Below are 27,287 nucleotides of genomic sequence, written 5' to 3'. Positions count from 1 at the left end.
ATTCGGTTCAGCAAATCGCACCTTGGCTGTGAGAAACTCTCCACATTTCTAATATTCAACAGAAAAAACACAGTCATACTAAAAAAAACACAGCCACACTAACGTGATAAACAAGATCTTCGTCCCAGGAGTCAAAGTTATCTTTGCCACTTTCATTGTGTCTCGCTCTTGTGTTATTTTTCCCCTCTGCTAGAGACCGTGTCTTAGAGATGATTTATTTGGTTCCCTTTGTCTTAATCTCTTGGATGCCTCTCTGTGGATGAGCCCTGTCTAAATTTGCTTTCCATGGGAGAGTAATAGAAACGGTTGGGAACATAGTTAGGAAAATAATCTTCAAGGATTTATGAAACCAAGATGCTGAACCTGCAATACATCCAGGTAAACTTGGTTCTTTGGACAACCACTGCTCTCTGAAAGTTGCTTTCAAAGATTTCCAAATACTAAAGATCGAGTTTGAACAGTGAGTCCCTATCTTACTGAGCTTGACCCTCATGGTTTCTGCCAAACAACATCTAAAGCTTCTGGATGAGGATAAAATTCTGACGGCTGGATAGCCCTGGCTTGTTCCCATGGATGGTACAGCCAGCTAACCAGTGTTTCAGTAGTAGGACACAGGTGTGGAAATCAACCTGTAGGCAAAGCCTCAGATTCTCAAATGGATGAGTGAATGAGTGCTTCATTCCTCCTGCAACCCGTTTCCAGTGCCTTCAGAGAAGTGAGGCAGCCTGGAATGGCAGTGAAAATACAGGTTCTGGAAACATAAGGACTTACATCCTAAATAATTTTAGTAACCTAGGTTTACTCAATCTCCTTAGCCTTTGTTTTGTTATCTATGTATGGGATCAATAATACCTACATAGTAGCACTATGATGTTAGAAAACACCTGTATAAAGTACCTAAGAAATGATTTGGCACTTCCATTGTAGTCAAGACTTATAGTCATAGCTTGGCATGTTATTTATTAAGCGTGGTGCATTTTCTTGCAAAGGTACCACTTCATTCTAGGCTGTAAGCTAATCCACTTTGTTCATGGTGACCTTCTCCATGAAGCCTTTCTTTATGCAACAGATATTTAACTGGTATCTTCTATGTTTCAGGTGCTCTAATCAATGGAGACTTAGATAAGAACAAGTTAGAAAAGGTTATGCCCCTTGTGGGGATTATATACTATAATATATAAGGGAAGAGATGAAGAATAAACAAGCATATCGGTGAATAAAATGATTACAGATTGTGATAAGCTCAAGGAAGGAAATAAACAACAACAATAGTCAAAAAAAACTGTTGTATTTGGTAGAGTAAGTGGGGTTGGGGAACTTAAGTAGGGAGTCTTTTCTGTGCATGTAGCAAATTGGAGGCCAAGTGATTAAGACTTGGAAAACCATTTCCTTTGCTTGAGGCTCTATGCTTGCCTAGCTTAGGATGGCAGATCAATTGTAGACCTGAGGGTCCTTATCTCAGATAATCATTCTACCTTTGGCCAATTCCACTTGAGAAGGAAGCAAACCAAGCAGATAAGGCTGTTGCTATCTGGTAGCAAGGTTCATTATGGAAACAATGCCATCCACTAATAAAACCACATAATCTTTAGTGTCTGGTGATAAACACTAAATATGAAAATATGTTATGGAAAAACCCAAACAGACCTCCTGGACAACCCAATAGATTGGAAAGTTAAGGAAAAAATCCACTTAGCAATTTATGCCACCAGAGACATGATAGAAAATTCTTCATTTTCTATCTGTCCTATATTTTCTGTCATTGATTCACATCATAATCATTGTCACTCTCATCATCATCATTGTTGTCTCTGCCTTTATTGTGATCATCATCAATCATCATCACTCCCTTCTACATTTCCTATTTGTCACTGGGAAGAAGCTTAGAACACTATTTCCAAGAATTCCATTTTCCGTGTTTTGTGGTTAGATACAGTCAACGATAGGCATTTGAGGGAGTTGGTGTAGGTGGAAGATAAATAAAAGCCATTATTCTCTGGTGGAAGTTTCAGGCAGGCAGTTCAGATCACAGCTTTACTGGGCTACTGAGAATTCCCAGGTAGCTGAGATAATGGACACCGGTTTGCTTTAACATCTGTGGGTTCTTCTGAAAATCAATCACTTGGTCTTGAAAGCAGATGGGATCATCAAGATTTCTTGAAAGTGGTCTCCTAACCATCTCCTCACTCCCTCCACTTAGGCCTCATATCATTTGGGTAAGCCTTTCGTTTCTGTATTAAATGTCTAGCTAGTCAAAATATCTAGAGTAGCTTCTTTTTTTCTACTCAAAGGTTGACTGATATACCATTCCTCATTATTTATGCTGTTGTATCCCATATAAGAAACAATCTTATTAGTGAAAGTAATTCACTTGACAAGCAGGCACTTACTGTAAAAGTACCTATCATTTACTGAGGACTTATGATACCCTAGGCACTGAGCTACTTTATATGCTTTCTGTTACTTTTTAATTGAGATAACTGTATATTCACATGCAGTTGTAAAAAAAATAATAGAAAGCCCATGTATCCATTATCTAGTTTTCTCTAATAATATTTTGCCAAACTATAGTACAATATCACAACCAGATTTTACAGATTTTATTCAGATTTCCCCAGTTTTACTTGTGTGTGTGTGTGTGGTGTGTGCATTTACTTCTAAGCAATTTTGGCACATGTTGAAGGCTCATGCAGCCAACAACACGGTCAAGATACCAAACAGTTATTTCCATCACTACAAGGGCTTTATATGTACTTTTCAAGTTCAATCCTTACAGTGTACCTATAGGTGCTATTATTATCTCCATTTTTCAGGTAAGAAAACTGAAGCTTAGACACTGTAAGTCAACGGTCCAAGGTTGTATAACTAATAAGTATTACAACCAGAATATGAATCCAAGTTAGTTAATATTTGGCCCTGTAGGAGAGTGGACTTGCCTCTGTAAGACAGCCAGTGAAGCTTCCAATATCTCCCTGAACATGTCTCTGACTTTTCAAAGGAGAAAACAGAATAACCAGCCTTGCAAGTGAGCAGCAAATGATGGATGAATAATGTTTCATGCTTTTCCATGGTTAACATGTCTCCTTTCTATTCGGAGAGCAATTAAGTCTCCTGACTGTTCCTTAACAAATTCTTTCTTTCAACATCCTTTAATACCAAAACTAAGAAAATATAAAAATACCCCAAATGCATTCTATTCTCCGACTTCTTATGCCTTTGCCAGCTTTGATCTTGACAACTGCTTGGAAAGGGTTTCAATTTGAGCCACTGTGGTATATTACTTATTTCTTCTTCTTTTTTTTTTTTCTTCTGTGACTTTCCAGTGAACCAACCACTTTGACAAGGAGTAACTTGACACTTTGTGGAATTCATTTCTTACTAAAAATGATGTAGTTATTGATGAGTTGGCAGTTTTTAAAGTCATGCAGGCAGCAAACACATGCGTTCCTTGGAAACCAGATTTGAGGGTAACAGAACAGTGCTGATAATGTGGGTCCCAAGCTGGATGTAGCTAACCAGCGAGGAAGCATCATAAATCTCAACGATATTGCCAACTCCCAACTATCGATGGTAATGGGGTCTAGGAGAGCACAAATACTGTAACTGAAATCCAGTGACAATCTAAAAACTTCATTTTATCCAATAGTTTCAGTGCCGTCTTGGGCCAAACTCTTGACAGGAACGGATAACAAGTAGTCAGTGTGACTGATTGGAGTTTCGTCTCCTTCCTGTCTTGGCAAAACCTAGCAGCGGGGGTGCTCAGCCTGAGAAAACGCAAAGAGCAGGAAGCAGAATCGGTCGTGGAAGGACTAGGAGCGTAATTTGGCTCATATCCCGCAAATACAGAGAACCTCAATATAGGCTTTTGACAAAGTCTCCAAATAAAATTTTGTACACATAGTCACAATGTAGAATTGAAACAAAAATGTTTTCCATACATATTTAAACTTCTCTGCCATTTCTAGATCACCACCTCCCTAGTCCAAGCACCAGGAATGAATACTTCTTATATTTCCCATTATTATGGGGTGAAGAACACAATTATATTGTGTTATGTTCATTTTGCATGAAGTTTAAATTGTTCAGTATAAGTCTTTAAACTATTCCCCAATTTTTGAAACACTGTTTTAGTAACTCTTGACTTTTTTATGTATTGGGACAATCAAAAGGTAAAGTGGCTTGTGGCACTGGAAGAAAATTTAAGAGAATTTATGAGGGACCGGACGCTTATTTCTTGACATCACTGTAAGGTACATAGTTATCTTTGCTTTTACAAAGATGGAGGCTACCCATTATATCTTACTACAATTTATATAAGGTTTACAAACCTCTCTAGTTTTTGGAATACTCACCTATCCATAAGCACGGTCTTAGTATGATGGTTCAGCGGTCGTGTTCGACACGCTAGTGTAAAACAAAAATAGTAAAATCAAAGAATGTGAGGGTCCAGTAGGACTTAAAAAATAGTTTGTTCAACAGTGTTTATCATTAGGATGCATAAGTAGCATAACATTTAGATTGGAGTGTGAAGAAAGGGAACGACTCAAGTTTTCATATCTAAACAGGATCCATTGTTTTAAGGTATGTGGTCTCTGATATGTCATCTACCTTCTGTGACCACATGAAGGTAGAGATGGTAATAGCGACGTTTCAGGGATGTTATATTTTAAGAGAGAAGAAATGTATCAGTCCAGATTCCTGGGTTACAACATGAGAACAAGCAATCCCCAAATCTCGACGGCTTAAAACAAAGGTTTATTTTATCACGTGTGTCTATTGCATGTTGGTTGAGGTGTCTGCTCCAACTCATTGTTGTTCATACTCTGGGCATTAGACCAACAGAGCAGCCACCATCTGGAACAATGCCAGCTACTGTGGCAGAGGAGAAACCCTCTGTATAATCTTATATCAGCAAATAATGCTTTCTTGAGAAGCAAAGCATGTCACTTCACTCACATCTTTCTCAACCTCAAGAGTGGCAGGAAGTGAATAGATCTACCATGTGCCCCGAAGTAGAGAGAGAGGTCAAATATTTGGCAGCCAGTTCAAGTACAGAGCCTGACACACTCATCAAATGGTAGCTATTATCATAGCAGTTCCACAATATAATCAGTTCTCAATATACGGTAATTGCTGGTCTTTTGATACAGCTGTCTGTGGCAGAGAGACTGCCTGCTCTCACCCCATTCCCCCAATATGTTATCTTCTTTCTTTTTAAACTGATTCTCCAAGTCTTACTTTGATACATAGCTTCCTAGCCAAAGGACAACATTTTCCAGCCTTCTTTGAAGCTAGGAGTATTCATGTGACAAGGGCAAATGTGGTGTAAATGGCAATGCTTTCACTTAAAAGTAAGGGCCATGCCATTCTGTCTTTCCTCTTTTCTGCTGGTGGGAATATGGACCTGGTGTCTGGAGCTGGAGCAGATACTTTGTCCCACAAGGTAACTTTGGAATAGAGTTCAACAACGGTAGGAGAACAAGAGAGAAGATACATCATTATCGTCCTGAAATATTTACATCTAGATTTTAACTCAGAAATAAACGGCTATGTTGTTTAAATCAATACTATTTTGGACTTAACTGCTCCATTCACTGTCAATTATGAAGAACTGCACAGGGCTTAGTGAATTTACACACAGATATACCAATTAGAATGCATTTGGGAGAGTGATGTCAGCACGATAGTAGTGTTAAGTTGTTCCTTTTTCTCTCCTCATTGATTTACAACTGGACATCCATAACCAAAAAAAAAAAAAAAAGAAAAAAAGGTGCCTCTTCACAGCATACCAGGTCACTCAGGAGGTCCATACATCTGTGCACCCAAAAGTGGGTAGAATGCACCATGAAGGAGGCAGTGGAACAGTGGGAGTGGTGGTATAGCTAGAGGTGGCAGAGGTGGCAGTGGTAGGTCCAGCAGCCGGACAGCACAACCTTTCCAGCAGAGGAGGTGGAAGGTGAAGGCAGTGAGTGGGGGGGGTCTGCGTGGTCACATGTTCTGCAGCTGGAGGGACCCAACGCTATCTCTGAGCAAAGACTGCAGCAACTGGGGGAAGGAAAGGAAAGGGAAATAGACAAAGAGGTCTAAAGGAAAGTGTCTCCTGCTGTCTGCCTCAGTATTTGGGCCCATGGACTTCTGACATCTCCCCACTGGGGGATCTCCCGACTGGGCCATGGGCATACCCAAAGCCCCAGATGCTAAGTAACACCATGCCCACTATGCCACCACTCTTTACTTATTTATTCATTTATTTATTTTTGCAGTACGTGGGCCTCTCACTGTTGTGGCCTCTCCCGTTGCAGAGCACAGGCTCCGGATGCGCAGGCTCAGCGGCCATGGCTCACGGGCCTAGCCTCTCCGTGGCATGTGGGATCGTCCCCACCCAGGGCACGAACCCGTGTCCCCTGCATCGGCAGGCGGACTCTCAACCACTGTGCCACCAGGGAAGCCCCTTTACTTATTTTTAAAGTGCACTCCCACTCCCAACCTTAGGAGCAAGTCAGCTCTGGTAAGAGAAACCCAAAAGTGTGCCATAGCACCATCTCCTGGAACACAAAAGGAAGACTAATTACCAATCTGTACAATTGTTAGAATCAAAGTAAACAAAGCCTTGCCTAAATAAGAAAAGGTGTTTCCCACTTCAAATACGATGACACACCATGAAAAATATCACAGAAAGATGGTATCACAAAAATGATAATTTTCCAGCAACTGAACACTAAGAGATAGGATATTGTGATCTAACTAATAAAGATTTTTAAAATAGCTGTTATGAAGAAATTTGATGAGTTACAAGAAAACTCAGAAAGGCAATGCAAAGACCTCAGGAATAAAATTAATGAACAGGAAGAGTACTTCACCAAAGAGACTGAAATTCTAAAAAAGAACCGTACAGAAATTCTGGAGCTGAAGAACTCAATAAATGAGAAGAAGAATGCAATAGAATGCGTTGGAAATAGAGCAGATCAGATGGAACAAAGAATTAGCAAGGTGGAAAATAGAAATCTAGAAATGCTTCAGGCGGCAGAGGAGAGAGAACTAAGATTTAAGAATAGCAAAGAAACCCTCCAAGAACTAACAGGCTCCATTAAAAATTCAATATAATAATAATGGCTATTGCAGAAGCAGGGGAGAGAGAGAAAGGGGGGGGTGCGGGGTCAGAGAGTTTATTTTAAGAAATAATAGCTGAGAAATTCCCAAACCTGGAGAAGGAACTGGATATACGAGTCCATGAAGCTAATAGAAAAACATATTATCTCAAAGTAAAATGACCTAATCCAAGTCACATTATATTAAAACTGTCAAAAATCAATGATAAAAAAAGAATTGTAATGGCAGCTAAGGAAAGAAAAAAGACAGTAACCTACAAAGGAGCCCACATTAGACTATCAGCAGATTTCTCAGGAGAAACTCTATGGGAGAAAATGGAATGACATACTCAAAATATTGAAAAATAAAAAACTACCATCTAAGAATACTCTATCTATGAAACTATCTTTCAGATATGAAGGAAAAATAAAGGCATTCCCAGACAAACAAATGGTGAGAGAATTTACCACTACTATACCTACCTTCCAAGAACTGTTGAGTTCTTCAAGCTGAGATAAAAAGATGAAAGTACACAAAACTCTGACTAAGGTGATAAACAGTCAGAATTAGAAAACTGTAACTCTTTTTTAGAATAGGATATTAAACACCTAATTATAGCATAAAGGTAAAAGGAAAAGAGCATAAAAAATAACTATAGCTACTACAATTTGTTAATAACATCACAGCTTAAAAAGAAATAATTTGGGAAGCCAAAAATATAAAAGGGTAAAAGAATGGAAACTGTATACACAAATAAAGATAAACTGCTATCAACAGAAAATGGACTATTCTATCTATAAGATGTCCCCCTCCTCTTTTCGGTAAACCTCATGGTAACAACAAAGCACAAATTTAGAACACAGACACAAAACATTGAGAAAAGGTAGAGAGTGAGCAAATCACCATGGAAAACCACCAATTTACAAAGGTAGACAGAAACAGAAGTAAAGAAAAAGTGGAGAGAGAAAATAACCAGAAGGCAAATGGTAAAATGGCAATAGTACACCCTAACACATAAATAATAACCCTAAATGTAAATCGACTGAACTCACCAATTGAAAGGCATAGAGTGGCTGGATGGATTCTTTTTTAAAAATCAAGAGCCAACTATATGCTGCTTATGGGAAATTCATCTCAGGTCCAAAGACATATATAGGCTCAAAATGAAAGGATGATATTCCAAAAAAAGAAAAAAAATCAAAATAAGGCAGGTGCAGCTCTACTTATATTAGACAAAAAAGACTTCAGGCCAAAAAGGGCAACAAGAGACAAAGACAGTCATTATAAAGTGGTCATCAAGAAAATATAACAACTGTAAATAATATGTTCTCCAAACCTGAACACCGAATATATTAAGCAAATAATAATAGACATTAAGGGAGAAATAGACCACAATACAGTAATAGGAGAGGACTTCAATACCCCACTATCAGCAATGGATATATCGTCCAGACAGAAAACCTACAAGGAAACGTTGGAATTGAACCACACTTTAGAATGAAGGGACTTAATAGAAATATACATTCATCTAACAGCAGCAGTATACACATACTTCTCAATTGAACATGGAACATTCTCCAGGTGCAATCACATGATAGGCCCACAAAACAAATCTTAGCAAATTCAAGAAGACTGAAATCATACCAACTATCTTCTCTGATCCCAGTGGTATGAACTAGAAATTAAAAACAGTAGGAAAGTGAGACGACCTACAAATATGTGGAAACAAAAAAACACTTTTCTAAACAACCATTGGGTCAAAGAAGAAATCAAAAGGGAAAAAGATTATCTCAAAACCAATGAAAATGGAAATACAACATATCAAATACTATGGGATGCAGCAAAAGCAGTTCTGAGAGAAAAATTTATAGCAATAAATACAGATATTAAGAAATTAGAAAAATCTCAAATAAACAACTTAACTCTACACCTCAAAGAACTAGAAAAAGAAAAATTTAAGCCCAAAGTTAGCAGAAGGAAAGAAATCTTAAAAATCAGAGAAAAAGAATAAATGAAATAGAGACCAGCAAACAATAGAAAGAATCAATAAGACTAAGGGCTGATTCTTCAAAAATACAAACAAAATTGCCAAACCTTTAGGTAGACTAAGAAAAAAAGAGAGAAGACTCAAATAAATACAACTAGAAATGAAAGAGGAGACATTACAACTGATACTACAGAAATACACAAAATCATAAGAAACTACTATGCACAGTTATGGCCAACAAATTTCATAACCTAGAAGAAATGAGTGCATTTCTAGAAACACACAACCTAGTAGGACCAAAGCAGGAAGAAATAGAGAATTTGAGCAGACTGATAATGAGTAGAGATTGAATTGGTAATCAAAGCATTCCCAACACAGAAAAGTCCAGGGCCAGATGGCTTCACTGGAGAATACTACAACACATTTTAACACCAGTGTTTGCAGAAAAAAACGTCCTCCTCAAACTCTTCCAAAGTATTGAGAAGAAGGGAACACTTCTAAGCTCACTCTACAAATCCAGCATTACTTTGATAACAAAACCTGCTAAAGATACCAAAAGAAAAGAATAGACCAATATCCCTAATGAATATAGACGCAAAAAATTTCAGCAAAATGTTAGCAAACTGAGTTCAAGAGTACATTAAAAGGGTTATACAGCATGGTCAAGTGGGATTTATCTCTGGGATGCAAGGATGGTTCAACATACACAAATCAATAAATGTAATATATTGCATCAATAAAATGAAAAATAAAAATCACATAATTATCTCAATATATGCAGAAAAGTATTTGACAAAATAAAATATCCTTTCATGATAAAAACCCTTAACAGATTGGGCAGAGAAGAAACATACCTCAACATAAAAAAGGCCATATATGGTAAACCCACAGCTAACATTATACTCAGTGAGATAAGTTGAAAGGATTTCCTCTAAGATCAGGAACAAGACAAAAATGCACACTCTCCCCACCCTTATTCAATTTAGCACTGGAAGTCCTTACTAGAGTTTACACCAGACAAAGAAATAAAGGCATCCAAATTGGAAAGGAAGAAGTGAAATTGTCATTATTTGCTGATGATATGATTTTATATACAGAATATTCCAAAGAGTCAGTCAAAAAACTGTTGGAAATAATAAAAAAATTTACTAGGGTGGCAGTATACAAAATCAACGTACAGAAATCTATTGCATTCTTTTACACTAATGAAGCATCTGAAAAAGAAATAAAGAAAGCTATCTCATTCACAGTAGCATCAAAGGCAATAAAATACTCAGAAATAAATTTAACCAAGGAAGCGAAATATCTATACAGTGAAAACTACTGATATAAGACTTTGCTAAAAGAAATTGAAGGGGACACAGACTAATGGAGAAACATTCCATGTTCATGGATTGGAAGAATTAATACTGTTGAAATGTCCATACAACTACATACAGGTTCAACTCAATCCCCATCAAAACCTTAAAGGCATTCTTCAGAGACATAGAAGAAACAAATGTAAAATTTGTGTAGAAGCACAAAAGACCCTGAATAGCAAAAGCTATCCTGAGAAAACAGAACAAAGCTGGAGGTATCATGCTTCTGGATTTCAAACTATACTATAAAGCCATACTAGCAAAAACAGTATGGGACTGTCACAAAAACAGACACCTCAATCAATGGAACAGAATAGAAACCCCAGAATTAAATCCCAGTATGTAGAATCAACTAATATTCAACGAGGGAGCCAAGAATGCCAAATGAGGAAAGGATGGTCTCTTCAAAAATGGTGCTGGAAAAACTGGAGAAGCAGAACAATAAAACTGGACCGCTATCACACGTCATTCACAAAAATTAATTGAAATGGATCAAAGATCAGGTTTTTAAACATAAGACCTGAAAACATAAGAAAATAATATGGAATTTCCTCAAAATATTAAAAACAGATCTGCTATAATGATCCAGGAATTACACTCCTGGGTGTATACCCAAAGGAAATGAAAACAGGACTTTGATGAGATATATGCACTTAGCTTATGCCCAACAGCAAAGAAATGGAAATGGAAACAATGCAAATACTCATTAACATATGAATGGATAAAAAAGATGTGGTACTTTTTTAGAGTATTATTCAGCCACGAGAAAGGAGGATACCCTTCCATTTTCAATAACGTGAGTGGACCTTGAGTACCTCATGCCAAGTGAGGTAAGACAGAGAAAGACAAGTACCAGATGATATCATTTATATGTAGAATCTAAAAAAGTTAAAGGTGTAGAAAAGAGAAAGTAAAATGGTGGTTACCATTTGGGAGGTGGTTACCATTTGGGAGATGGTTAAAAAATGGTGGTTACCATTTGGGAGACAAAAGGGATAAGAGTGATGATGTTCAAGGGTAAAAACTTGTAACAAGTAGTAAATACGCCACAGAAATCTAATGCACAGTATAATGAATACAGATAATAATATTGTACTTTAAGTACATACCATGATAAATATTGCTACGTTGGCAATTATATTACAATATAAAAGTGTATCAAAGCAACATGCTGTATACTTTAAACTTATACAATGTTACCTGTCAAATTTGTTCAATAAAATGAAGGAATGAATGCTTCTGGCTGTAAGTAACAGAACACCCAAATCAATAGTGGCTTAGACAAGAAAGACACTTAGAAGTGTCTAGATGTGGTTGGTTCCACAGTTTTGATGCTCCATAGACTCAAATTCTTTCTTTCTCATCTATGATCCTCATCATGTCAGATTTGGTCACTGTGTTGAGTGATGGCTGCTGCAATGTCAGGTATTTCTAATAGTGCTCAAGGCATGAAGAGGAAGGAGAGCTCCTGTTGTGTCTCTCTCTCTCTTTTTTTTTTTTAATCAGGAAGCAACGTCCTTTACAGAAGTTTATTACTGTTCTCTGTTCCTCTCGCCTCCCACCCACCTCCACTCCACAAGGAATCTTCTTCCGTATCTAGAATGAGGCCATTTGCCCTCCGCTAAACCAGTCATTAGCAAAGCGGACTGGTATTACTCTGTATGGCTTAGGGCATTGTGACTCACCTCCCAGGGCTGGAGAATGGGCTGCCATTCCCTGAGCAGACTACTGTCCAAATAAGCTCAGGATTCTACAGATTAAGGAAGAAGGGGGAAACTGTCTGCGTCAGCAGTTAAAGAATCTCTTTTATTTCTCGTCTACTTTTACACTTAGCAAGTCATATAGATGTAGGTTTTTTTCCCTAAATATATAGAACTACAACATGAGATGGTAGAGAGAAAGCATACTTCATTACTGTACTGCCTATCACCCATCCTCCTACCTTAAACTTACCCTCAAACAGCAGGCACTGGCTACATTGTTTTAAAAACAAATCATATAATCTTACTGCCCTTGCTTAAAACCCACCTAAAACTTTCCATTTCCTGGATAAAAACATTCACACCTCTGTGTCCTACAAAGCCCTACCCGTGTGACCCTGTCTTCCCTCAGTCTTATACCTCATGCCACTCTCTCCTCCCACTGTGCTCCAGCCAGAATGGACTTGTGAGTATTCTCCAAAAGTTATGAACTCACTCCAACCTGGCTTTGTTTTCTTCATGGTAATTTCACGATTGGAAATGATCTTATTTATGCATTTATAAATTGCTTTGCATTCTTATTTATTGTTCTACCCTCACTAGACTGCAAGCTGAGTGAAAGCCAGGGTGTTGTCCGTTTTCTCCACTTACACAGCTCTAGTAAGTAGACAGTACCTGGTATGTGGTCAACGCAATGAACAAATGAACAAAAATTTGGGTGATAGTGGTGGTATTCACGAGTCATCCCTACCTGGCTAAAGGAACTGGCATGCAATCAAGTTTCATTTGCGTACAAAAATGAAATGACACCCTACCTCATCAAGAGTGTGCTGACTCAAATCTATAAAGGGTCAGATGAAGCATAGTTATTTTTTTGAAATAAAGTGAAAAGCATAAGCCTATCCACTCACTTAAAGATTAATACTATTTTTAATCCATGTAGCTCACTGAATTTGTTTTAAACCCAATATTCCTTTAATTATTTATTTATTTCATAATAGTACGTATCTTATTCATAATGGCCATTCAAGAGACCATGAAGTTGCCTGTTAAGCTACAGTCCATAATTCAGCAGAAATGGCTCAAGGAAAGGAAACCCGAATGCCAATCCCACAAATAAAACAAAATATGTCATCAGATTTTAACTTCACCCAATACCATACCAAATACCAACTGGCAGAGCTTATTCTTGGGTATGTGGACATGCTCAGTATTTTATATTGAGCTGTTCTTTTCTGTGTAAATTGGAACACAGGACACAGATTCCACGTGGAGATGGAAAGAGAACTGACACGTGACAAAGATAGAGAAGATACACAATACAATTCAGCAGGCAAGGGTGGCTGGGAGCAGATCCAGGGAGAAAACTAAACTGATTATATAACTAGAATTTCCATTTGCTTGTCAAGAAAAAGGGCTAAAAAAAAAAAAAAGGCTAAAATAAAACCTTGTGATAAAAACCTTATAAGTGACTGAATTTGAAATACAAGTTGTTTGCATCAACTCCCAGATGAAACAATGTTTTTTTTTTCCATTATGCTCCAGGAAATAGATGCTTGCTAAGTAACTCCTTTAACTTTTCTCTGGCATCTATTGATTATACCCATAGAAATTAAGAAGAGAAGGCAATTAAGTTTAAAATTTAACAGTGTTCTGCTGCTGTTAATTTACTGCCTGACTCAATCAAGGCATCACCCCGGCTAGAAATCTATGCTCCCCTCCATGAGCTAGAAAATTCTATGATTCCCTTTCAGCTAAAATGATAATAATCACAAGAAACCAAAGAACTAAGAGGCAGGAACCATACAAAGAGGTGAAAGAGTGAGTTGCTTACAATAGTTTAATCCATATTTTTAAAGAGGCCACTTCAGTTGAAAATAACAAACCTTTTGAGGGGTTTTGTTTATTTTAGTACTTGCTAATTTGGGAATTCATGAAATGGTACATAAGCCACACTCATAACAAAAGGTAAATTTTCCCTTTTTCTGAGAGGTAAAATATATATGTGCCACTGAATTTCAATTTGCTTGTCAAGAAATAAAAAGAAGTCCTGGGCATATGTCATGATTTAACCTGAAAATGCCTGGTTACTCTCAAAGGAGATTATACTATTTAAGAAAAGATATTAGCATATTAGATAAGATAAGCCCAAAGCTTAAACAATTCACTCTGTGACAATGAACTTTCCTCATGATACAGTTTGAGACAAAATGAATGGTAATGAGATATAATTATAAATAACTAGGGTACCTTGCTTTCCATAAAAATGAATCTGTTATCTATTAGGTTTACCTAACTTTTATTTTCTTAATTATATTTTATTAAAACTTAAGTTTATGTGTATATGTACATATATTCATGAATACTCAAAAATACATTAAAATATAAAGAGAAAAGCAAAAATTGTCTCTTCTCCTGAGCTCCTTTTTTTACCTACTACTGTACTGAGAATCTTCCCAAAGTCTTTAAAACTTTACCTTTTATGAGCCAAAATTTATTCCATCTCATCAATGCCTCACAATCACTAACTTTCCTACTGCTGTACAGTGTGATGTTCCCATTTCTCTTACCATGAACTTACTTATTGCAACCTAGGAAATGGCTCTGGGAGCAACTGTTCCTTTTCTGTAAAAGTATTAACTCATTATGCATTCACAGACAAAGGTGCTCCCAGAACTCCGGCTGTCATGGGAAGAGTAGCCAGAAAACCAGCAGAGACGGACACATCTACTGATCTACCTTGAGTCACAGGACAGTGTCACTGGGATTACCCATGATTCCATTGGAAGAAAGCAAACAGGACCATAAGGGCAACTGCCCCCTGCCTGAGAACAGATGAACATAGTAACTGAGGCAGGTTTTCATTCTTAACGACATTAGGATGATACGTTGTGGTAGGTTTGTGCTCTATCACCAGTTTCCACAAAAACCATAGAAGCCACTGTTACAGAAAGGGTATAAACATAAGGTGAGGGAGGCATATGGATCAATGCTTCAGTCCGTCTTCAAGCTCTCGGCCCTACCAAGACTCAGTGAGAACAAGCAGGGCAGCTGAGGGAAGATTCAATTCCGGTAGGAAAGAAAAAGAAAACAAAAACTGGATCACATAGCCAGGTTCAACTAGCTAAAAACTTTACATGGGATGTGTACATGTATGCAGCATTATTAGTGTGGACCCCTTGAGGACATACTAGCCAGGTTAGTCGTACTCTTTTTTCTTCCCTATCTTGGACTCTGAGAGTAGATCTTTATTTGTTTTGTATTTGGGGTTTTGAAGAAAGATCTCACTTTAAGAAATCTTAAATACGATCTTTCTCTTTTTAAATATGTCTTTTAAATTTTTTGAGAGTGTCTGGTACAGGGATTCTCAGTGTGTGGTCCAGGTTATCGGTAGCATCAGCATCACATGGGAAGTTGCTGGAAATGCAAATTCTCAGGCTGCGGTCCAGTTCTAGGGAATCAGAAACTCTGGCAGTGGGTCTCAGCAACTTGTGTGTTAACAAGCCCCTCAAAGTCCTGTCTCCTCCTGTCCCTTGCATCTGTGTGGGTGAATGTTCATTCTCTGCGTTTCTGGGCTCCACTCCCGGGAAGGAGCAGGGGATGCTTTGAACCTGGAACACGGAGGAGAGGAAGACATCCTCAGAGATCTTGCTTCCGAATGCAGTATCTAAAAATACTGCTCAACTTCTTTTATTGGGATGGTTATGCTCCCACTGGCATCTATCTCGTACCTTATGCTAAAAGTCTGCCTCTCCCTGGACCTGAGTGACAGTGTTAAAACACAAAAATCCTTTACTCATGGAGGAACCAGACTCCAGAAAGTGAGTGGTGAGGGGAAAAATAAAATCATCCTGCCAGCCTTACATCAATCTCTTCCATGAGGTAAGAGGGAGAACCCCGAAGAATGAGATGGGCTCTAAAGTTTCCTCCCAAATCTGGAATTCTGCAATTTGAATATGTACATTTTGTTTCTTTCCCTTTTTAACTTCACTAATGCCACCTCTAACCAATTTCCACCTAAATTTTTGCTGTAGGGAGAGGAGGCATGAAAAAAGAAATCCTCATTTCCCTTTCCTACTGAGAGCTAAAAATGTTATTTCTTAAACCCACTTCAAGATTGGAGAAAAGACAAAAAAAAAAAAAAAGGATTGGAAAAAAGACCCTAAAGTCTTTCAGAGATGATGGAGCAGTTGCTCCTCTCTCAAACTCCAATAAAGGGCCTGAAGTGCATTTGTTTCCCTAAATAACAAAGCAGTGGTTAATTACTCTGTGAATCTGAACAAACGAGTATTGAAAACATAGCAAGTTTAAAGATGAGTCCAACATAGCTTCATCATGTTTTCCAGAGCTTCAGATATTTCTGATTACACATCAGAAGTTGACCTTTATTTATCATTTTCTTTTATTTCACCAGGATATTATTACTTCACGAGCATTTGGGGCATCTTCAAATGAAAATCTTATATGGGCAAATAGGGAACCAGGGAAAAAGCAGCAATGAGATTTCTTTGTATTGATCTTATCACTCATTTCAAAGATGAGACAATACTTTCTATCAACTGCAAACAATTTCATTTAGCTCCCATAAAACTAGTATTAGTTCCATTTATTTTGTTCTCAGAACCAGGATTTAGATATATTCATTCAATTCTCAGAAACTGTATTTTGCAAAAATGAACATTCAAATCTGAATCACTGCTTACTTTTCCAAGTGCATTAAAAGATAAAGAGAACCAAAAGAAAAACAAGTCTTTGAAATTAGTCCCTGCTTAAAAATTTTTATTTATTTCTAAGATGTAAATTATCAACTTAAGATCAAAGTATAACAGTACACATATTTTTCAATAATCTCAAGTGCTCAATACTCTAAAACCTATCTAGTATTTTTCTTTTTAAATGTTGTTATTGCTTATTACGTTAAAGGTTAGGAACTTATTACTTGTAGTGGCTGCTGCGGCTTGGATCCCCCCTAAGGACCAAGAGGTTCATTCTCTTGGCTTCTGAGGTAGCTGACAGCTCCCTGAGAACTGCCCTCAGCTGAAGAGAGATTTCTTGCCCGAAGTCACACTCTCCCCCAAGGGGCACCCTACGTTCAATGACTGCCAAATGTGAGGATAAAAGGGCCTAATTCTTTGCCTAAGAAAGAACAACTCTGAAGGGCTGTCCCTGTGGACTGGCTGAGGCTTTGCTATGACTATATTGCCACTCAACTCTGCCTTCTGCCAGCCCTGCTTCTTTGCCACGTGTCTCCCACAGGTGTTGATCCTGAAGACTTTACTTAACATACTTCCTGCAAGCAAATATGTCTTAAGGTTTGATTCCCAGGGAACCTACCTAAGTTATCACTAAATATAGCATGATTTATCCTTTCCTGCAGGAGTTGTGATACAGTTTTTAAATAGTGGAAAACACTATTCAAAGACGTCTCTACTCCAATCATATAGGATCCTCAGCTAAGCAGCTCTAAGTGACCTACATATGGAGTGCTTGTTTTATGGACCACGTAAAACGCCTGGAAATGTCACACTAGTAGTTGCCATTATGTTATTTATTTCCGATGGAGTATCTATAGAGCCTCTTAAGAAGACTGGGGTAAATGATGAACTTAGACTCAAAATTCCATGTCCTAGTATTGAACTGAGTCAATGGCTTTGGACAGACCACTGAACTTTCCTGAGCCTTCTTGGAGATGATAAAACAGCGAACAAGCAAGTGATCCCTGTTACAAAGAAAGCTGTAATTCTGGCTTATCAAATATCCATCTACGATTCATACAGTAAGACCATGTGACTAAAATGCTTCATGAATTTTATCACTCTGACCTAAGAGTGATAGTGTAAACTATTGCAAAGTAGAGTCTGCAGGAAAATTTCGTCAGAATCCCAGGATACTTATTTAGAATGCAGACTCTTGGACACCCCCACCTCCAGCCTACTGAATCAGAATCTCTGTGTGCTGGTGTTAGGGAAATAGCATTTTAAGCAAACATTTTTGGTAACTCTTATGCAACCTGAAAAGTTATGGAACGGGGGCGGCTGTCTGGGGCTCAAGGAGGGAAAGAAGGTCTGAAGCAACAGCTATTGTGGATTAGCTACAATAACAAAGAATTGCCACTGGGAGCTCAGGTGAGAAGGGATGACATCGTTTTACATAGTGTCCGTGCAGTCCAAGACTTCACGTACTTCTTGGAAACTCAGGAATGGGTTTGAAGGTAATGGACTTTTCCATTAATCCAGAGCTGGGGGCTGTATCAGATAGGATACAGTGAGAGAATGCAGACATGGGTTGCCGGGTTCACAGTTCTGGTGCAAGGCTGTTTCAAACAGCTGTCACTGAGATCTAAGTCTGGGGAGGAAGGACACCAAGACCGATTGGGAGCTGATAGACTGGGGAAATACAGAAGGACCCAAGGGTTCCCAGGAGTGGTAAAATCAAGATCAGTGGGAGCAACAGAAGAGATGAAAGGAACAGAAGTTTCAAGACAGAGAAGAACATCTAAGAGCTGAAATACATACGGCAACTCTATTTCTTATAAAGATGATGCTAGAAGCCTGGAAAAGCTGCTACTATTCTTTTGCAATTCCTGGGGTGACTAAGTAGATCTCATATTTCAAGTTTGTGGAAAGCTCATTTAAAAAACTATCGCAGCCACGGCTGTACATTTCCAAGTTGCTAGAGGTGCCCCATTGGTAACGAACATCTGTTAAGCTGCTTCGTCTTCCCTGGGATGTGCAAAGAATTAATTTTTCACTGCAGCCCTTCTCCTTAAGCTTCATTTATTCAGATGCGCCCCAAATTTGAGTTCAGATTTCCAGCAGAGTGCCAACCTGAGAAGCTGCAGAAGTTACTGCATCTTTATCAATAAAAAATAAGCAAGCAGAGGATCATGGGGAATGTGTGCGCCTCAACTACAATGTAAACCGTGTGCCTAACTGTCATTTAAATCATGGGGTTGATGAATAACAACCCAGGAATAATGAGGATTCTGCTTGACAAATAGTTCTTTAGAAATTATCTAACACAATTTTGACATATTGCTGTTTGTCAAATTATTCCCGTGCCAGATGCTTACACAAAATCTGTTGCCCGTTGCCAAATGGCCTAGCTGCGCGTTTTCTCATTAGATAGCACTGATATTCTCTGCAGAGAATGTATCAAAATACAATTGAGGACAAAGAGATTTGTGTTTGTATTCTACGCCCACAGTGCCTGTTGCCACTCCACACCACCACTCACCTGTTAGTTCAAGCCCACTTACACCCCATCATCTCATTTTGGGCATCCGGAACATACCAGTCACTGTGCATAGGAGTACAGTGTGCATGTTGATCAGAATGGGAGGGAAGAGTGGCTTGAAGAAGAGCTGTGTTTATAATATGCACAGTTTCTGTCATTTTTGAAACATGCTGGATTTTCTGATTGGAGACATTTTCACATCCTGATATAGGACATGTCCCTCCCCAGCACAAATTACACTAGGGTGAGAGCCATCTGCAATGGCTCTCTTGTCAAGGCACAGGGTTTGGGGAACCACCTCTGACCCATCATTCTTAGTAAGAATTCGAAAATCTTGAGTTGGGTAGCTCTGAATGTAAGCGAGCACCTACATCTCTAGAGATTAATCCGTTCTCTCAACCTTAGTGAAATAAAGCAATGCCATAGCAATGAGGAAAAAAATGAGTCTCTAACTACTTGTAGTGTTCCAAATGAATTTAAATTATCATTCAAAGAGATGAGTAGATGAGAGCCCGTGATTGACAGCTACAGTGTTCAACATTTATAATTCCCTCTTCAGGGATATTCAGAATCGATTGAAAAAGAACTCAATGTTTAGGAAATACCCAGGGGTACTTTCAGTAAAATGTTTTAAATAATGATTGTCCAAAGCTTGCTAGACACTTTGTAAATGTCAGAAACACATTAAATATGTTAAATGGTCATGTTCAATATCTAGAAAACAACACAAGTGATTTACAATCAATTTCACACTTGCCTTGGAACATCTCCCTGGTGGAAGACAAAAATGTCCTCTTTGACTGGGCATGCTAATGCCAAGTCTTCATTTTGGTCCAGTGTTTAAACTCACATGGCTACTCAACACACCACATGGGGAATTATCTGGAGAGTAAGATATATGCTTTGGAGCTGAATAAAAGTTCCCTGTTCAGTGTGAGCTCCACGGCTGGGTAAGGATAGTAGTGGATACATTCCACTGAAGTGGGGTGTAAGAGAAAGTAACTTGCCTCCCTGGAGTTAAATTCCTATTCTCTGACCACAGCCCCTTATCCTTCAGGCTTTCTCAGGTTTTTCCTCTCAACATCCCTCCTCTTTACCATCATCAAAGCACTCGGGTACTTGGTCCTTTTATTTTCTCCAAGCCCATCACCCCTTCCCCTGGCTTCTCTTTCTTTCTTGGGTGGTCATATGAGCCGCTCCTTTATAAGCCATCTGGATTTCTTCACGGTTCTAACCTACCATCACATGTGTCCAGAAAAACCTTGATGCAGAAACAGTATTACACTCGTCTTTTCACCATAAAATATTTGGCCTCCAACCCCAGGCCATCAGAACTTCCCTTTATCCCTTTTACTTATTAGCCAACTCTCCATGTCATTTTGCAGTGGGTCATTGACTATTCCAAATCTCCCCCTCTCTTCTCAAGCTCACACAATTCTCTCTTGGCACATGGCTCCCGCCCCTGTCTCATGGAAAGAGTCTAATTCATCAGTATGGTCTTTGTCAGCTTTCCATCCTCTGTCTTTACATGTCTTTATACCTGTGTATACCTGTGTACCTCTGTTTTTCCTGTTTCAGAGATTGAGTTTTACCTCCTTTTTTTTTCACAGCCAACCCCTCCATGCTTAGAACATAGTAAGTACTCAATAAATATGTTTTGAATTTACAGATGAATGTACAGATGGAGAGAGAAAATGACAGGGATATGAATTCAGGGATAAAGGTCTAATAGCCTTTATTTTCTTTGTGATGTAGGAGTACCTTTATCACCATGCCTTTATCCCTTTGAGACATCACTGAATCAGTCACTTACTTTCTGGTGTAAGCTCACAAGTTTCTCCTTTCCTGGCAACTTCCTTTAAATCTTATTAATACGTTCAAACCTTTACCGTTCCAGGTACCAATTTCTCTTCTCCTCTTGTAACCAACATTTCTCATGCATCGATTTAACAAATGTTTCTTGAGAGCTTATGAAATGTGATGCAGTGTGGTTCAAAGAACTATCAAGGCTCACAACATTCATTTCCTGACTACCCGTTCATTTCATGAGTGGAGGGACCAGATATAATTTAGCATCTCAATCTGGAGAGTGCTGCTTCTTAGATAGGATGTTGGGACAACAGGTATAAACTGAGTCATCCTATTTATTATCCACTGTGGTATAAAAAGATAGTCTAATAAGAGTGAAATCGAGAGCCTGGGCTCTGGAGTTAGACCGCCTGAGTTTGAAACTTTGGCTCCACCACTTACTTGCTGTTTCCTTGGAAAAATTACATAACATCTCTGTCCCTCAGTTTCCTCACTCTAACAAGGGGATAACCATAGTACCTCATAAGGTTATGGTTTTAAATGAGTTAAAACGTAAAGCACTTAGGACCCTGCCAGCCATGTAGTAAGTGCTGTGTAATTATTATTGGTATCTGGCATTGTCCTTATACTGCCACTGTAACTGCTTTCACTAAGATTAACAATGAACTCCAAATTTCCAAAACGAATGGACCAACTTCACTTCTTATTGCATTTGACACGTCTTAAAATTCTACTTCCTTGGCCTCCGTAATACCCTCATATCTAGATTCTTTTCATTCTTGTTTGTTTGTTTATTTTTCTGGGTCTATTTTGTGGGATACACTCCTTAAATGTGCTGTTTCCTGGGCATCTGCCCATGAGCCCTTCTTGAACCTCAGGCTTCCCCTGACTGATGGAACTCATTCCTAAGGCTTCACCCACCAACCAACTGCTGCTGACTAGTTAAAGCCAAACTTTTAACCCAGATCTCTCCTCTTATTTCATGCTCACGCATCCAACTTTCTACTGAACATTGATACTCTTCCAATTTACCTCCAACTCAACCTGTCCCAAACGGATCTCATCTTCACCCTAAATCTGCCTTTTCTTTCTTATTCCGTTACTTGATTGAACCACCACCAGCCTCCATGCACAAAGTAGAAGCCAGAGAAATCATCCTTTTCTTCACTTACCCTCAGAGCCAACGAATCATCAACTCTGTGATTACATCACCTGTGGATTTTATGAAGCCACCTCTCCTTTCCAACCTCAGCACCATAGTTTTAACTCTCACTCTTATCATTCCTTGTCTGCATCCCAGCAATCAGCCAACTGTTCTCCCTGCCTCCAGTTTTGCTTCATAAAATCCATCTTCCATGAGTCCATCAGTCCATGCTGTCTTTGGCAAGACGGGCTGCAAACTCAAATGTCAATCTGAAAGGCAGGTGCTGTGAATGAGTAAAGCATGCAACTATAAGAAAGGAAATACTGTCTCTCCCATTTTTCTTGAAGCACACGGTCCTCTTGATCTATTTTTCACTTTCCCACTTTTGACACAGACATGAGTATGGAGAAATATTTCTTTGCTATAAGAAAAAGATGCAATAAGCTTGATGATAAATGGCCTCACTTATTTGGGCTCAGTGTTGGCAAGGATACAAAGAGTGGTGGCATCAAGGCCACCTGGAGAGCCCATGTGCAGTCCAAATGTGACAGTCATTAGTTAGCTAAGGCCAATAGATGCCATATGGAATAGGAACTCAGGGATGGTGGATCTTTCAGTTTTTGGGAAGGAGTGTAGTCTCCTGATTTTCAAACGTAGGAAGAATTTTAAAAATTCAATATATAGGCCAAACACATACGTAAGCTAGATTTTTCCAGATTTGCAACCAATTTGCAGTCTCTTCCTAAAACATAAATTTGATCAGGTAAATCACTTGTTCAGAAGACATGACGGTGTTCCATCCCCTATGGAATACAGTCCAAGATCCTTGGACTTACCATGGGGTAAGAACGCCCATGTTTTGACCTCAACCTCTCCCTTCTTAATCTCTCAAAAATCTCTCTCCTTTCTAGAACTTTATGCTCTGGCAATGGCAAAATGAGTCTCATTTCCCGCATTCATAAGCTCATATCTTACTTCTGTGCTACTTGCTATGCTGTCCCCTCTAACGGTAACATCAATACCTCTTTCATTGCCTAACTTCTATTCAACCTAAGGCTTGGTGCATCACCTCCTACAGGAAGCCTTCCCTGCCTCTTCTCTGTGCATTTCCATCTCACTGCACTTCCTTCACTATTTTATGGTGATGTGACTGTATTTCCCACAGTAGACTCCAACCTCCTTGAAGGCAGTAACCTGTCTTATTCATTTGGACTTTAGCACGAAACCTATCCCAGTGTGGACACACAGTAGGCAGCCAATAAAACCTTTTTTTAAACAGTAAGAATGAAAGCTGAGTAACAGGAAAATCACATGTTATACTACCTTACAGTTGCTCCTCAAGTAATAATCAAGATCCTTTAGAATTAATAAAGGGCTTTATACCTCAGTCATTTCCAAGTATGTTATTTTTTTCTTTACATCAGTCCCATAAGAGAGGTCTATTCCCATTTTACAGTGAGAAAATGAAAACTCAGAGAGGTTAGGAGACTTATTCAGGTGAAACAATTACAAAGAAGTTACTAAATTCTACTTCTTCTGCCTTTCCTATTCAGTTTTCCTTTTATAACATCAGAGCTACTCTTAATGTAGTTCAGAGTTTCAGTGGTAGAATTTAGAGGGTCCGTGACCTTAAGTGGGGAAAAAAATGACATCTTCACTTTCACTAACCTTTAACTGAAATTTAGCACCTCCTTCAATTATCTAAGAAGGCAACAAACCACACTAGAATCAGCAGCCTGTGACTCTGTCACAAATGGAAGTCACAAAGATTTTCATATCATAGTACAGTTGTTAGAGATTCTTTACAATATCGTTTACGCTCTTCATTATTCCAAACTGCTTTGGAATAATGGCTGCTTTTAGATTCACTGATGGGTCTTGTAACTTACCGCATTAATGAAGGAGCATGTATGTTACTCTCTCACAGATTTACTTCTAAAAATATTTTAACAACTGCATTTTAATATATATGACTTCCTTAGTTGCCCCATGTGTTTTGTTTTACGCATTTAAAACATTATTCTGAGAAGGGCTCCATGGTACAAAGCAGATTAGCAAATTCTCCTTCATACATTGTCCCTTTAATAGGAAGGTACCCCAGGGGTGCACACCCTACTGCTCCCGCTGGCAGAAATGATCACACACTCCACAGACTCTGCAGCAGACTTCCTGGGCTTACAGCCCAGCTCTGCTACTTACTACCACTGGATCTGTAGATTGGACAAATCATTTTACCTTGGTGATTTAGTTCTCTCACGTGTACCTATTTTATGGGATTGTTTCAAGATTAACCAAGTTAATAAGTTTAAAGTGTTTAGTCCCATACCTGGCAAGTTGCGTGTCATTTCTGATTCTTCAGATTGCTATTTAATACGCTCTTTCCTTCCAAGCCAGAACATAGTTTCAGAATCCTTCTCAATACAGCATTGCATCCGCCTTGAACAACTGACCAGAGGTGACTCAAGAGGTGGAACTTATTTGTCAGCCTTGGATTTATTGTGTTGACGGGCCTGGCTGCACTTCTCCATGTTTTTGAGTTACGCGACTCTATGAAAACATACACTTTTATAACTTTCAACTATCGTCCACACTCATCTACCTATTATCTACATCTCTGAAATGAACTTTTGTCTTGTTAATTATCAGACCGGAAACTAGAGAGCTTGGGGGAAACGGTCCCAGGTGCCTGGGGCCAGGCATCTCTATAGAGTAGACAAGAGGCTCACTAGTAGAACAAGTGGATCCAGAAAAAGTGACACACTGTGGATGAATCTAGCGACCGCATCCGCAAAATTCAGGGCTGGGAAATTTGCAGTGGGCAGAGCAGATCAGCCCGTAGTATGGTGGTTGTCAGACCACAGTTCAAGCCTGCTCTGGCATTCACTAGTGGATGAACTTGAGGAAGTCCATTTATCAATCTAAGGCTCGGTTTTCCTTTCTAAGGAATAGAATATGCTACAACAAATGTCACGAGGCTGCCGTGATGTGTGTTGGAGGTGATAGGCATAAATACAGGAATAGTACATGGCATATTTAGGGATACTCAACAAATGTTATCGATAGTTTCCTTTCCTACTCCTCACTTTCAAAGTATGGGACATCATTCCAGTACCATAAAGATCCCCTTAAGCTTTCTTATCCAAATGGTGAGAGCAGATGACTTAACACCATCAAACAGAATCTGATTCCTCAACGTTTCCTGCTGGACAAACTCAAAAATGCAATCAGCAGATATTTGATGTCCCAAAGTATGGTGATCAAAAGCTAGGAAGTCACCACAATGAAACATCTCTCCCTTTTGACTACTCCATGCCACCGAAGATGATCTCATCAAGTAGCAACTGTCAGGTTACCTGGTTCTGTCCAACGGACACCTTGTTGTACTTCTTGTGTTCCAGCTGCAGGTGAGAATGTGTCTCATTAACTGGGCATGGCAGTGAACCATTCGTGACATTGACGGAGCCCCTTCATCATCTCGGGAGGGAAAGCTAACCACTGCATCTCTTCCAGGAGTGAAAGGTTTGAGATCAAAGCTGACTTTGTGATTCCTTTGAGATGTCAGTCTTCTATCCACCTAGTAGAAATTGGGTACTGAAGTGTATAATTCAATTCCCTTCAATTTTCACTCCTTAATGACAGGCATATATAAATAATTTGTCCTTATAATTGACTGTGCTGCTGGAGAGCTCATAGTGAATTACTGACTCAAGGCAATAAAGGGAACTGAAATGAAAAGAAAGGGGCCACGGGTCTCTTGCCATCTTCTACACTCACTTCCCTATTCTTTAGCCAGGGGTCTGCAAACATTCTGCAAAGGAACAGATATTCAATGTTTTTGGCTTTGCAGGCCCTATGGTCTCTGTTGCGACTATTCATCTCTGCCATTACAGCGTAGAAACAGCCCCACGTGGACAACGCATAAACAAATGAGACTGGCTGTGTTCCAATAAAGTTTTATTTACAAAAACAAATATGGGTAAGACTGGGGGTGCAAGAAGTAGTCTGCTGACATTGGCTTCAGGCTAGTGATTCTCACAGAGGGATCTCAAGAGCAGCAGCAGCAACATCACTAGAAGATGTTTTAGAAATGCATATTTCTGAGCCTAGATGTACAGAATCGGACACCTTGAAGATGAGGTCCAACACTCTGTTTTAAGAAGCCTTCTAGGTGATTCTGGTACATGAGAACCTATGCTTTAGCCTAGGGGACCATATGTCTGATCCAAATAGAATTCCCTCTTACCTAGTTGACAGCTAGAATTCATTTCAAAAAATGTTCATGCTGAATGCTAACATTTATGTCTGTAACTACATCAGTATTTATATATTTGTTCAATATAAATTATCCATGGAGAATTCCTCAGAGAAAATTAGGTTGCCCATACTTCATTGCATAGGTCATTTGTTCATTTGTTGACTGATTAAAGCAATCATCTTGTAAAGGGGATGATCCTTCAGTGCTAAATTCTACAAAGGTGCACATCTTACCACCACACAAATTTGGATCAAATTATACACTGTTTGGTCTACAGTCAGAAGATTTTCCTCCAACAGGGCTGTAATGGTTGATATCACTTTCACAAAATGCAAAATTAAAAATGGCAGAAATAGACCACGTATTGTATATAACCTGCTGAGCAAGTGTCTTAGTAAATCTGTTAGTTTTGCAGTAAAGGAAATAAAATGCGCAAAATCAAAGTTTATAAAGTCTGAAATGCCTTAAAGATGTAAATATGAGCATGTCGGAGTCCTATTTAGTTATCATTGGGTTACTACAAAAACTAAACACAGATAGTGACTGTAATTATCAAGATAATGTCCGAGTCATTTAAAATTACTGGACACTTATTCATTAGATAAATAGATTTTTTAAATATATTATTCAATAAAACAACCTTGTAAAATATATGATATTCAGGGCTTCCCTGGTGGCGCAGTGGTTGAGAGTCCGCCTGCCGATGCAG

At 38.8% G+C, this 27,287-nt stretch overlaps 1 protein-coding gene across 1 annotated transcript in view; it reads right to left on the bottom strand.

Moving 5' to 3' along the window:
• TAFA1 (TAFA chemokine like family member 1) overlaps positions 1–27,287 on the bottom strand; it is a 484,417-nt gene that overhangs the window by 60,551 nt on the left and 396,579 nt on the right. The window lies entirely within an intron of this gene.

Source organism: Lipotes vexillifer, unplaced genomic scaffold (genome assembly GCF_000442215.2).
Source record: "Lipotes vexillifer unplaced genomic scaffold, Lipotes_vexillifer_v1.1 scaffold1571, whole genome shotgun sequence".
Taxonomy (NCBI): Eukaryota; Metazoa; Chordata; class Mammalia; order Artiodactyla; family Lipotidae; genus Lipotes; species Lipotes vexillifer.
Note: the sequence above shows the minus strand (reverse complement) of the source record. Positions and strands in the feature narration are given on the sequence as shown.